Source organism: Lithobates pipiens, unplaced genomic scaffold (genome assembly GCF_037356315.1).
Source record: "Lithobates pipiens isolate NorthernLeopardFrog02 unplaced genomic scaffold, aLitPip1_a1.2 Scaffold_30, whole genome shotgun sequence".
NCBI classification, from domain to species: domain Eukaryota; kingdom Metazoa; phylum Chordata; class Amphibia; order Anura; family Ranidae; genus Lithobates; species Lithobates pipiens.
The window spans coordinates 122,498,420-122,513,723 of NW_027507791.1; positions in this window are offsets into that span (position 1 = coordinate 122,498,420).

Sequence of the window (15,304 nt, forward strand, 5' to 3'; positions counted from 1 at the left end):
CCTTTTATAAATAACCTCCTCTGATTCTGGTTGCATCCCCTTAGGGGGTAGTAACTTTTAGGGTTGGCGACATTGGTTGTGAGTCCTTCTATTTACGCCTACATCTCATTTGAGCCTCCGTAGCGCGGCCTGGGATCTGTAAGGTCTGAGCACACATTCTTTTGAGAGATTGGGCAATGTCTCACTGCCTGTGATTAGCGCAGCGCTGCGCCGACTTCCTGGCGGACTCTGTACGTGGCGCATGTGAACACGCCGGAGCTCATCCCTAGTGCTTATTAGGCAGATCTTTGCTAAAAATTTGGTTTACATTTTAACACCAGCGTTCTAGTGCCATACCTGCATAAGGATTAGGTGGACTACTTTGAGCGTCTGTGTGTACAAGCTCTTCCCTTCCACTTCAGTAGAAGCCATCACTCAGGCTTATCACCAACACAAGCATTTCACACTTTTTTCCTGTATCAGCACACCTGTCCACCTGATACCATCAGTCCTATACAAGCCAGGTAAGAGGTTTCTATTGAGAGGACCTGTTGCTTATCTCAGCCTGAGTGTTTGTTTTGCCTGGATGTCTGTAATGAAACAAAGAGGATTTAATCATGTTAAACAAAAGAGCTTTACTGAATGCTGGAGTGGGTGGATGGAGAATGCTTTCTGTTCTTTTCACTATGCTCCCAGTTCAGATTTCATCAGCCCCCTCCTCCCTTTCCTCACCTAAGGCCTGGCATTTAAGGGTAAGACCCCCAGCTCACCATGTTATGACAGGTGTGTTCTTTGGTGCTTGTTGGACTTAAGGTATGAAACCCCTGCTTAGAATTAAGAAGTTGTTACATGGGTGAATGCTTTCATTGTGCTGCCAATCCAGCGTGTGATGAGAGGAACTGTAGGACTAAACCCTCCAAAGCCAGCCATACTTTGAATTAACAAGAGATGGCCTTGACAGGTTTAAACATTTAAAATGTTATCGGTGAGCATCCGTGGTTGTCAGAATAACCGAACAGTGCCTGCATCTGGTACTAGCCGGCCAACAATTTCCCATTGGGACTTTCAAACAAAAGTTGATTGAAGAAGGTAGTACTGACTTGGGCACCCATGGCTCAGATTTCAGATGATTTTTCATGTTTTGTGATTATTTTATTGTTTCATTACAGAAGGTTACCACTGCACTATTTTCGTGTTTAAAGGCCAAATCCAACTTTAGCAAAATGTTACATCCGTATTTAGGGTATAGCAAATGTTAAGCAACCACCCACATAATTAGCTTGCAGAGATCTGTCACAGCACCACACAGACTTGTAGTTATCAATGGAAGACAAGTAATCAGAGCACCCATAGACCATTGACACTTCCTTCAGCTTTCCAGTTGACAGCCCGTACAGAAGAATAAGCAGAGAGCAGGAGAAAAAGTTTGCAGGAGCCTGGCATTGCACCCACCATTCACTTATCATGGGCGCAATGCTTTGCAGGCTCCTGTAAAATAATAAAAATAAATGCAAAAATACATGCATTTATTGCTTTTGTCTTAAAGGGGAACCCCACCTTTAAATCCAATCATGCAAGTGTAGCACCCTGGTATTTAGGCAGGGTTGCTAAGTAAATTTAGTTTCCCAGGCAGTAATTGCCCTGGTTAATTGTTAGAACATCCACTGATTGCTCTCTAGTCCTGGACTTGCTGCACCTTCTCTCTTCTGTTACTAGGTGGCGTTATGCTGGTGACATTAGGTAGACAAGGGCTTAGCAGGGTCAGGTTATGAATGAATGGGGTGTCTCAGCCAATTGGCGGGGGTTTCCTTAATCCCTTGACCTGCTGGGAGAGCCTATTTATTTCTGTGCCACCTGGACTGCTGTCTGGGTGGACGTGTTATGCTGCCCTGGGCTGCTAAGCCGGAAGCCTAGACTTATCCCGGGGACATCTGGCTGCTAGGCTGTCTGAGGCCTATCTAGAAGCAGCGCAGGGTTGGGACCGCAAGATTGGAGTCCAACCGAGAGTAACGGTTCTGCCAGACGGGGAACCCGTTGTGGTTGGAGATAGAGGGGAAGCTGTCGCCACTAACGGACAATCCACCTTGTTATGGGAGACCACTGAATGTGGAGACCAGTGAATAAGCTGGAGTCAGTACCAGAGCAGTCTTCTCACCAACCGGGGACGGTGAGGAAGTGGGAAAACTTCAGCAAGTGCCAAGCCAGGGACCCAGCGGGACAGCAGAGGTAACGCTTGAAGAGTATCTATGGGTGCCAATCTAGGGGCCCAGCAGGGAAGTGGGGGTGACGCTTGAGGAAGATGCTGAGTAATGGAAGTGGAAGATCGCTGGGGATCAAGTGGCAATTGCATCTGAGGATCTAATGAGGAACTAGGAGCTAAGTAATTGAAGACCCACAGTGAGAGACTGTGAGAGACTGTAGCATGCAAGGAGAACTATTCTGTGTTACCAATAGTTAAATACAATTACCATTAGCGACTGTTACAAGATTTGTTGCCATAGGAGAGATTGGTCCTACAGAAGTGATGTCCTGCTGGAGGCCTTCCACCATATAGCTGTCTACCAATAGAAGTCTTGGAGTCTGCCAATTTTTATTGCATCTACTTAAGGGTGTCCTGGCCCTAACCCTTTCTCCCACAGTTCTTGTTCAAGAGAAAATAAATCTTTGCATTCAAAAAGTGTCTGGCGTTCATCACTTCAACTTGCATTACACCCACCATGCCTTGTAACCCACTCTACACAGAAGGATGTCAGCTCTTCCTGACCCTGGAGGTCACCATTAGGCCTTTAGAGGTCCGGGACCTTTCTACACAAGTTTATCCCATCGCTGCTAAGGTAGGCCATACACAGTGCAAATGTCTTTCCTGCAACCATGGCAATTTGCACAGTTCCCCCCATCAACACACACAGTGCTGACAGGGGAACCCCCCTCCTGCTGAGCAAATGTCTGCTCCTGGTGTGGGGGGGGGGAGAGCCGTCAGAAGACAGTGATTATCGCTAGCAGTTATAGCAGCTGCTAGCGATAATTGCAAGAGAATCCAGCAGGCTGGTTGTACCCAAGTTAATCAATCAACTTGGTACATTCAACATGCCCATTAACAGTTAGAATTTCATCCAGTTCCTGTTGAACTGGCCAAAAATTCGAACCATGTATGACCAGCGTAAGAAGGCCTTTTCCAGTGGCAGGGCTTTTCTATGTTCACATTCCCCTTCTGAGATCCTGCCAGCTTTAGGCAAAACAACATCCTTCTACCATGGGTCCTTGTGTCCCAACCAATGTTAAAATATAATCTGGCCATACACTAGTACATTCAATAATGCCATCAGAGGCTTGACAAATTTCATTCAAAAGTATTTCAAATCTTGTTTGCTTTTACCATTTGATTTTTGGAAGGAACATAAAGAAAAAAAAACATTTTAATGGTTAGAAATGTGTTTATTCGAGAACATTTTTTCAATCCTACTACTTCCTCTATTTTTTTTTTACCTGCTGTCAAAAACAATCAATTTGAACATATTAACTATTAAAAAAAAAATGTTCTGAAAACAAATTTTGTGCAAACAAAATGCTACCCAGGTATGACCTGCTTTACACTGAGAACAGACATGAATGTACAGGCACAGAGCAATGTTAAAAGTACTGACTGCAACTTTTTGCAAAGAATAATGGACACGATTATTGGAGGCTAAAACCGATAATTTTCCACTGTTAGGCTTCTGTCACATTAATGGTGGTTGAGCTGCAGTCTTACAGCCCCAGCCACTGGTCACACGCTGCACTGCCTGACAAACTTGATCATTCAAGTCAACAGGGCTATGCCACAACCACGAGTGATGTATTACTCCCATTTAAAATCTCTGTTGGAAAAAAAAAAAAAACAGGCATTCATGGGGCAGTGGTGGCACCACATGAAAAACAATCAACTGCGCATTCAAAGTCGTATTGTGAAAAGCAATACACTGCGCAAAGTATGGGCTTGAGTGAGCTTAGTCTGAGGCCGCGTACACACGGGCGGATTGTCTGCCCAACTTAGTCCGCTGAACCGTGTTTCAGTGGACAATCCGCTCGTGTGTGGGCTTCAGCGGACTTTTTCAGCGGACAGTCTGACGGACTAAGTCTTTCGGAATTTCCGTAATTTTGTCCGTCCAAACTTGGTTTCAGCGGACAGTCCGCTCGTGTGTAGGCAAGTTGGACGGACTAAGTATGGCGCATGCTCAGAAAGGATTTACACGCCGAAGGTTGCATTGCAGTGTATTGGACGTCGAATTTCTAGTCCCGTCGTACGTGCCGTACACGTCATCGCGCAAGCTTTCGGCGGACTGTCTGCTCATCGTGTGTGGTCAAGTCCGTTCATTCAAAAGTTGAACGGACTGTCTGTCGGATTGTCTGACGAACTTAGTTGGGCAGACAATCCGCCCGTGTGTACGCGGCCTTAGGCTGGGTTCACACTAGTGCGAATTGGATGTGGGGTTTTTTCCCTGCATCCAATTCGCATGTCATGAGATTGTGAACGGCTCTCTATGGAGCCAGATCACACATCTCCGGAGCAGGTCTGGTGTGAATTGCACAGGAGGTCTGTGTGTCTTCTGGTCCGTTTCAGGTCCAAAAAAAATAGGGACACAGCACCGTACCCCTGCTTTGAGCTGCTTCGTGCTTCAGTGTGAACCCAGCCTAAAGCTGGATACACACTTTAAAATTTCCTGTAGATTCTTTCCTTCAGATTTAGCAAAACCTTCTAACATGAGGTCAAACCTTAAGACCCCTTTCACACTGGGGCGTTTTTCAGGCGCTTTAGCGTTAAAAAAAGCGCCTGTAAAGCGCTTGAAAGAAGCCTCATCTGCAGTCCCAATGTGAAAGCCCAAGTGCTTTAAGAACCCTTTCACAATGTCTGCGCCTGAAAAACGCTTGTAAAGCGCCGCTTAAACTAGCAGCGCTTTACCAGCGTTTTTCGAGCGTTATTGGGGCGCTTTTAACCCCTGCTAGTGGCCAAATAAAGGGTTAAAAGCGCCCACAAAACGCTGCTGCCAATAGCGTTTTTCAGGCGTTTTTCTGGCGTTTTACAGGCACTTCCCATTGATTTCAATGGGAAGGGGCGCTTTATTCACCGCTCGAAAAGCGCTGCAAAGAAGCTGCTTGCAGGACTTTTTTTGACGCCCTGCCAGCGCAGTGCCTTGGTGTGAAAGCACTCAGGCGTTTACATTGGGATTGCAGTTGCAGCTTCTTTCAGGCGTATTTTTTAAAGCTGAAGCGCCTGAAAAACGCCTGAAAAACGCCCCAGTGTGAAAGGGGTCTAAGACTGGATTCACACCTATGCATTTTTAGTGCTTTTTGCATTTTGCAGATTTGCACTATGGAACGTGTTCCATAGGAAACCATGTTAAATGGACTGTAGTTTAAATCTGCAAAAAGCACAAAAAAATGCATGTGTGTGAATCCAGCCTAAGAGTTTAAATTTGTATGCAATCAGGCAGGCCCTGGTTTTGGTAAATCTGAAGACAAAAATTTGCAGAAAATCTAATAGTGTGTATGGGGCTAAAGTTTCTTGGCAATAGCAGCATGAATTAAAAAGTTCACGCAAGCTCTTCAGTGTCTTTTATAGAACAAGGCGATCTTACCTCACATGTTACAAATTTGCTTTAATTAGTAGCAGGTTAAAGGAACCCCACTAATGATTTCACCTGTAAGTTGCAGTGTTCAAGTGAACCTCTGAGAATAGAACAGTGGACGCTGCCCTTTCTGACTTGCTTTTAGCCTAAGTTCACATTGCCGCGGGTTAGAAATCGTGCGAGTTCAGCTGAACCCGGCAATGTAGTCTGACTTCAGGGGCGATTTGACAGATTTGTTTGGGTTCCTGCACAGATGTCTATACAAATCACCTCCCGAAGTTACCAAAAATAGTACAGGAACCACTTTTGGGAATCGGTGCGGCGCTGCACAAATTCAGACGGTGCCATTGCCGACTTGTCAAATCGCAATGCCAAATCATACCAATGTGAACTAGGGTTGCCACCTCATCCCTTTAAACCTGAACACATATTAATTACACAGGTTCTGTGGCTCAGGTGGTAATTAAACTCACTTGGTGCCTTATCTGCATTTAAAGCGGAGGTCCACACTAAAGTGGACCTTCCGCTCATCGGAATCCTCCCCCCCTCCGGCGCCACAATTGGCACCTTTCAGGGGGGAGGGGGGTGCAGATACCTGTACAGTACAGGTATCTGCACCCACTTCCGGGATAGCTCTCTGCGGAAAGGGGCGTAGATTACGCTCCTTTCCGCAAGTGCCCGCCCCTTTCCGCAAGTGCCCCGCTGCCTGCTGTGAAAAACACAGATCCCAGAGGCAGCGGGGACCGTCTTTATTGCGCAGCGCGACTCGCGCATGCGCAGTAGGGAACTGGGAAATGAAGCCGAAAGGCTCCATTTCCTGATTCCCATACCCAAGATGGCGGCAGCAGCACCCGAGAGACGATCTAGAGATCGGCTTTGGGTGCCGACATCGCGGGCGCGCTGGACAGGTAAGTGTCACTATTTTAAAAGTCAGCAGCTGCAGTATTTGTAGCTGCTGGCTTTTAAAAAAAAAAAACGCGGAGTCCCGGCGGACTCCCGCTTTAATTAGCCTCAGAACCTGTGTAATTCAAAGGGGTTTGGGTTTAAAGGGATGAGGTGCCAACCCTAATGTGAACATAGGTTGAAAGTGGTACTCCAGGCAAACATTTTTTGGAATGTTTGTTGTAGCCTATGTTAGGTATTTGTGCTGAATAAGGAGAATTTAAGGGAAAGAAGATTCAGGAAATGTAATCTGAAATGTTAGAAAATATCTGTTATATCCACATATACGTACATAGTGGCCACTGGGTTTCCCGATAAGGGAGAGACCCAGGAGAACAAACAGCAATAGTGCAATAAAATGAACTAAAAGACTTGCAAGCTTTACAGCTGACCCATTAGGGCTCTTTCAGACTGGTAGCCATATCTCAAAAGGTATTCAGGAGGCACTACTGCCACGTCCTGATGCCTGTTTTTTTTTTTTCTCTTCAAAATGCCAAATGTCAATTTCACATTGCAGGACCATGACGCAATTTCCCATGCTTTCAGGGTGGCCCCATTGATCTCAATAGGCAAGTCTGACAGGTAGTGCCGGTGTTATATCGAATACTGTCCCCCGTCAGATAGTGTGCACTTGCGCAGTACGGAGGACAAGGAGACGCTGAAGGTCTCCGAAGATGAACGGCACCTGTGCATTGAGTCCAGGTTCAAGCCCCACCATCCAAGTGGACATAGAGTTGGAATAAAAAATATCTGAGCGAAGCAAGGCCATGCCCGAAGCGTGGCGAGCGAAGCGAGCCCTCGAGGGACACTCTTACTAAGTGCTACCGTATATCCACTTGGATGGTGGGGCTTGAACCTGGACTCAGTGCGCAGGTGCCGCTCATCTTCGGAGACTTTCAGAGTCCATACTGCACAAGCCCTGCGCCCGCGCAGTACGGGGCAAACGCTATCCGATGGGGGACAGATTTTGGCAGAACACCAACTGTTAAACTCTGTAGCCTAAGTTAAAATTGCAGAGAATGTCATCGGGGGTTATTTACGAAAAGGCAAATCCACTTTGCACTACAAGTGCAAAGTGCTCTTGAAATTGCACTTGGAAGTGCAGTCGCTGTAAATCTGAGGGGTAGATCTGAAATGAGTGGAAGCTCTGCTGATTTTATTATCCAATCACGTGCAAGCTAAAATGCTGTTTTTTTTATTTTCCTTGCATGTCCCCCTCAGATCTACAGCGACTGCACTTCCACTTTGCACTTGTAGTGCAAAGTGGATTTGCCTTTAGTAAATAACCCCCAGAGTGTCATTGTGTATAGCCCTGTCAGGCTGTAATGTTAGACTTCCAGGGGAGCAGTAAAACCACACCTCAGTCACCTGCATTTATAGCCCCCTCAGTCACCAGTGTGAAAGAGTCTTAAACGTGGCAACTCTAAGGCTGGGTTCACACTTGTGCAATGCGGGAACCAGTGCGATTCCAGTGTGGGTTCACATGTCACTGGCAGGCAGTTTACAATGTCCACTGCGAAGCCACAGCTTGATGCAAATATGGAACATCACAAAGTATGTATTGAAATGTGTAATCCGCAAGGTATTTGAAGAAGAGACTGTGCTGTGAAGTTAGCACTGAGAAAGTCATCCAGTTGTCATTGTCCATATATTCCATATGTTTGTGTTATCCATGTAAAGCCAGCAAGAACAAATAAATATAAGTACAGCAATGTGAGTCTGGTACACTTGTTTGTTTAGCATCAGTTTCAGCAACTTTATAATCCTCATGATTGTTAAACGCTCATACATCTTGCAATAAAATCAGTAGGGGGAGATGGGTGTATTAGCATAAATAGCATGCCATGAAGTTCACACAAATTCCACAGTGTTGTAAATAGTAATGAGACCCAAAGTCTTCTGCAGTAGTATGCACTTCAATTTTATGCAAGAAATCAGGAATTATCGTACCAAAATGCTTATCCACGCAATGGAAACAGCAGTAGGCATAGTTATATATATATATATATATATATATATATATACACACACACACACTCATCGGCCACTTTATTAGGTACACCTATTCAATTGCTTGGCAACACAAATTTCTAATCAGCCGATCATATGGTAGCAACTCCATTCATTTAGGTATCTAGACGTAGTGAAGACGACTTGCTGAAGTTCAAACTGAGCATCAGAATAGGGAAGAAAGTGGATTTAAGTGAGTTTGAATATGGCATGGATGTTGGTGCCAGACGGGCTGGTCTGAGTATTTAAAAAACTGCTAATCTACTGGGATTTTCACACACAACCATCTCTAGGGTGGGTTTGAGGTTAGAGGAGAATGAGCAGACAGATAGAAAGGCAAGAGTAACTCAAATAACCAGTCTTAACAACCAAGGTATGCAAAATACTGAACACTGAACTTCAATGGCCTCCCCAGTCACCAGATCTCAATCCAATAGAGCATCTTTGGGATGTGGTGGAACGGGAGATGAATGGATGTGCAGCTGACAAATCGGAAGCAACTGCATGATGGTATCACCTCAATATGGAACAAAAGGAACAACACCTTGTTGAATCTATGCTATGAAGAATTACGGCAGTTCTGAAGGCAAAAGGGAGTCCAATCCCGTACTAGCATGGTGCACCTAATAATGTGTACAGTATATGATATTGATTATCTTAACAACTGAGGGTTGCTGTAAAAAAGCATTCAGCATGTCAAAACGATGGACAAACTCTACAATCACCTTGCCCAATGTAGTCTGCACAATGTTCTGATAGGTGCACCATGCCACCCAATATGTCCCCTTAAGTTGTGGTATGCTCCACATGAACCCCCAAAAAAGATTGGTGCATATAAAATGTGATAATACCATGCAGGTCTTTTGTATGGTGTAACAACCATCTTTGCTAATTGTTTACGTACAAAATGCTACATTTTCAAATGGATTGAAATGCGATGTCCACATAAAAGATCGAATTTGCAATGTAGCAATCACACGCAGGTATTAGTTACAATTTCTTTTTGAGAAGTAGAGAGATAAGAATGCTTGATCAACATGCATATGAAGCTGTAAGGCCCCTTGAACACTGGGGTGGTGCGGGCATCAGCGGTAAAGCGCCGCTATTTTCAGCGGCGCTTTACCGTTGTTTTAGCGGCGGTATGCGGCCACTAGCGGGCGGTTTTGACCCCCGCTAGCGGCCGAAAAAGGGTTAAAACCACCCACAAAGCGGCGCTTTGCCGGCGGTATAGCCGCGCTACCCCATTGATTTCAATGGGTAGGAGCGGTTTAGGAGTGGTGAATACACCGTTCCTTCACCGCTTCAAAGATGCGGCTAGCAGGACTTTTTTCAACGTCCTGCTAGCGTACCGCTCCAGTGTGAAAGCCCTCTGGCCTATTCTGGCACTTCTCTCCTACATGTAAAAATCATAATTTTTTTGCTAGAAAATTACTCAGAACCCCCAAACATTATATGATTTTTTTAGCAGACACCCTAGGGAATAAAATGGCGGTCATTGTAACTTTTTATCTCGCACTGTATTTGCACAATAATTTTATAAAACGCCTTTTTTGGGGATGAATTAAAAAATAAAAAAACAGTAAAGTTAGCCCAATTTGTTTGTATAATGTGAAAGATGATGTTACGCTGAGTAAATAGGTACCTAACATGTCACGCTTTAAAATTGCGCACACTCATGGAATGGCGCCAAACTTCGGTACTTAAAAATCTTCATAGGCGATGCCTTGAAATTTTTTACAGGTTACCAGTTTAGAGTTACAGATAAGGTCTAGGGCTACAATTACTGCTCGCACTCTAACGCACGTGGCGATACCTCACATGTGTGGTTTGAACCGCGTTTACATATGTGGGCTGGGCTAGTATTTAGTATTTTTTTTTTTTTTTACTTAATTTTTTTTATTTTTACACTTTTTTTTTACATTAAAATTTTTTTGATCACTTTGTTTCTTATTACAAGAAATCTAAACATCCCTTGTAATAGGAATCTATTGTGACAGGTCCTCTTTATGGAGAGAGGCGGGGTCAATAAGACCCCACATCTCTCCTCCAGGCTGTAAAGAATAAGATCGGAAAAAAAAATTCTCCAATCTCATGCTGACAGCCGCGATCGTGGCTTTGTTTACAATGCGAGGTCTGGAGGTGACGTCATAACGTCGCACCCGGGCCTCCGATGATCATAGAGATGACTGGTGACCATATGGTCACCGGAAATCTGTATGTTCATCATCTGGCAGTGGGCGATTCTTTCTCCGGGCCCCCGATGGCACGGGAGAGGCCGGAGAAGCACCAGATGGCGGAGGGAGGGGGGGAGAGTCCCCTCCCATCGGCTATAAGAACGATCAAGCGGCGGATTGCCGCTATGATTGTTCTTATCCAGGGGTCAAGTCCTGGGGAAAAAAGTGTGGGAACTCCCACCCAAGATCCACTCCCCTACCAAAAAAAAAAAAGATACGCTCATATGCATATATATATTTCACATAAAATACAGTGACTGCAAATGCGACATGCTACAAGAGATGACCAGACTGCGAATGTGACTACAGGAGATGACCAGACTGCGAATGCGACTACAGGAGATGACCAGACTGCGAATGCGACATAGTACAGGAGATGACTAGACTGCGAATGTAACTACAGGAGATGACCAGACTGCGAATGCGACTACAGGAGATGACCAGACTGCGAATGCGACTACAGGAGATGACCAGACTGCGAATGCGACTACAGGAGATGACCAGACTGCGAATGCGACTACAGGAGATGACCAGACTGCGAATGCGACATAGTACAGGAGATGACCAGACCGGGAATGAGACTACAGGAGATGACCAGACCGCGAATGCGACTACAGGAGATGACCAGACTGCGAATGCGACTACAGGAGATGATCAGACTGCGAATGCGACTACAGGAGATAACCAGAGTGCGAATGCGACTACAGGAGATGACCAGACTGCGAATGCGACATAGTACAGGAGATGACTAGACTGCGAATGTAACTACAGGAGATGACCAGACTGCGAATGCGACTACAGGAGATGACCAGACTGCGAATGCGACTACAGGAGATGACCAGACTGCGAATGCGACTACAGGAGATGACCAGTCTGCGAATGCGACTACAGGAGATGACCAGTCTGCGAATGCGACATAGTACAGGAGATGACCAGACCGGGAATGAGACTACAGGAGATGACCAGACTGCGAATGCGACTACAGGAGATGATCAGACTGCGAATGCGACTACAGGAGATGATCAGACTGCGAATGCGACTACAGGAGATAACCAGAGTGCGAATGCGACTACAGGAGATGACCAGACTGCGAATGCGACATAGTACAGGAGATGACTAGACTGCGAATGTAACTACAGGAGATGACCAGACTGCGAATGCGACTACAGGAGATGACCAGACTGCGAATGCGACTACAGGAGATGACCAGACCGGGAATGAGACTACAGGAGATGACCAGACTGCGAATGCGACTACAGGAGATGACCAGTCTGCGAATGCGACTACAGGAGATGACCAGTCTGCGAATGCGACATAGTACAGGAGATGACCAGACCGGGAATGAGACTACAGGAGATGACCAGACTGCGAATGCGACTACAGGAGATGATCAGACTGCGAATGCGACTACAGGAGATGACCAGACTGCGAATGCGACTACAGGAGATGACCAGACTGCGAATGCGACTACAGGAGATGACCAGTCTGCGAATGCGACTACAGGAGATGACCAGTCTGCGAATGCGACATAGTACAGGAGATGACCAGACCGGGAATGAGACTACAGGAGATGACCAGACTGCGAATGCGACTACAGGAGATGATCAGACTGCGAATGCGACTACAGGAGATGATCAGACTGCGAATGCGACTACAGGAGATAACCAGAGTGCGAATGCGACTACAGGAGATGACCAGACTGCGAATGCGACATAGTACAGGAGATGACTAGACTGCGAATGCGACATAGTACAGGAGATGACTAGACTGCGAATGTAACTACAGGAGATGACCAGACTGCGAATGCGACTACAGGAGATGACCAGACTGCGAATGCGACTACAGGAGATGACCAGACCGGGAATGAGACTACAGGAGATGACCAGACTGCGAATGCGACTACAGGAGATGACCAGACTGTGAATGCGACATACTACAGGAGATGATCAGACTGCGAATGCGACATACTACAGGAGATGATCAGACTGCGAATGCGACATAGTACAGAAGATGACCAAGTAGCTAGTTTTAAAATTTAAACATGTCCTCAGCCCCTTTATGGCACCTCCTTTACATTCCTGTCCTCACCCCCTTTGTAGACCCCCCCTTCACATTCCTGCCCTGCCTCCCTTTTATATCACCCCTCCTCATTCCTTTCTGTTTCTGATACTTTTCCCCCTCCCTCCTTCATAACAGTGCCCTCTTCCCTGTCTTACCTTACACAGGACACAGCAGATGACATCGGAAGTGCAGCAAAGGGATGGACAGAGGGCGGGACCTGCCCCAGTTAACTGATTGGTTGATAGAATGCAGAGCAGTTCTATTAACCAATCAGTTAACTGAGCCAGCCCCTGCCCTCCGTGCATCACTGTGCTGCTCTTCCGATGTCAGCTCTGTGAAGACAAAGCAGCTAGCAGACTGTGTTAGAGCCTCGGGCGGCTCTGGTCCTGCAAAGGGAACGGCGTTCCTGCTGTGAAAAAAGTGCGGGGACGCCGTTCCCACGCGTTCCCGCAGGACTCGAGCCCTGTTCTTATCATGCACAAAATTGCCGGCCGGAAAGATTGATATCTGAATGATGCCTGTAGCTATAGGCATCATTCAGATGTCACCGCACATATTAGAAGACGTCGTTTTACTATGGCCGCGTAGGGAAGTGGTAAGGACTTACCATGTCTTGTTCTGCAAGGTGGCTATTTTGGTAGATGGGCAGGAGTTTGCGTTCCCATTTCGGAACTGCCCCTTCCCCCCACCAATAATTTTTAATCTGATTACTGATGGGGGAAATGATTAAAAAACAGAAGGAGAAAGAAAAGCTTTACACAGACAAAGATGCAGAAAGATCCTTGCACTGCACATCCTCAGGTACAGCTTTCTCACTAATAAGAAGCATGAGCAACAGAGTAATGAATGAATTACAAAACCTCATGCCAAGTCTTGTGAGTCTAATCATCAGGGGCAGCATTGCCCTAAAGCTTGCATACTGCAGATATACACCAAGGAGCTCAAGGCACAGGATGTGCACTGCTATTTTTCAGGAGGACTTCTTGAGAGTAATACTTGGGCACAGTTTCAAGATATTCCTTATAATATAGAATATCTTTATAGAATATCTCCACTTTTTGAGTTCAGGTCCATTTGAAAATGGACCTTTGTCTCTGCAAGTCCCCAGTAGGGTTGCCACCGCATCCCTTTAAAACCAAAGACATTAATTACACAGGTTCTGTGGCTGATTAAGGTAGTAATTAAACTCACTTGGTGCCTTATCAGCATTAACTTAGCCTCAGAACCTGTGTAATTCATATGTGTTTGGGTTTAAAGAGATGAGGTGACAACCCTAGTCCCCAGAGCTCATCATAATGTGTAAGCATCCACAGCATTCTTGCACTTTATGGCACACTTAACTCCAAAATGCCCTGCTCCAGCAATGTGAGGTCTGTGCTTCCCCTGGTCCGTCTTTCCACATTGCTTCCATCGTATCCCTGTCCTTTCCTGCACTATTGGGTCTTCTCTATTGACCAGAGAGGACACAACCATACAAATGGGAATTACTTCCACCCACAACTTACTTCTGCGAACCGTAAGATTATACATTGAGTTGTGCGCAAACTGCAGTCGGTGTGCAAATGTTCACTTCCAGTCTACTTTAAATCAATGAATTTCTGATCCCAAGCAGAGAAATCTGGCAGGATCTTATTGTGTCTTGGTCTTTTCTATGACAAATATCTCCTGAAGTCTTGCAATGCACAGTGATATTATTACTTAAATCAGCCCCAAATTTTCATGGCAAGTGACAATCTCCCCCCACACCACCACATCATACCACCACATTACCGCCTAGTGTTTCAGTAGTAAAAGATAGTAAAGCCTACTCCTAAATTGTCATATCAAGATATTACGAGATAAGAGGTCTTTCTTTAGAAAGAAAACTTTTTAATAAATAGTAACACATTCTTAATAGGGGGCATAAAATGACTCAGAAAGAACATAATGTAATATTTTCAATGATCATGTCAAATAAATTCCTGAAAACATCAAGCCTTTCTTCTAAGCTGCCTTTTAGGTAATACATTGATCAGCACAATTTGTAAGTGAATGGTAGGACTATGGATAATTATGGTCTATTAAGACTAATGTAGGTGTTACTTGCAGGTAGCACTGAGCGCAGCATACATCCTATCCATTATGGTCATTAAGTATGTATTTGTAGTAGTTCAACCCATTCAAAGCACACTATTATGATGGGAATAGTATCCCACTAGAGTCTATAGAGGTTCTTCTCAGTTTTTTTACTCCATGAAGTAATGAGTGCTGAATGATTGGCTACATGATCCAATGAGCATTGACAGGATACATAGACTGACTTTTAGTGGTGTATGCCAAAAACCATCCCCTGGGGCTCCATACAGGTGTGTATACACCTGGAGCTGGAATGGGCTTAATCACCAGTTCACTAATTACTGCTGTGCAATTGTCTTCAGTTTCCTATGTCCAAACATCCCTCATCCCTCTAGCTACTTATCCTAAGGGCCAACC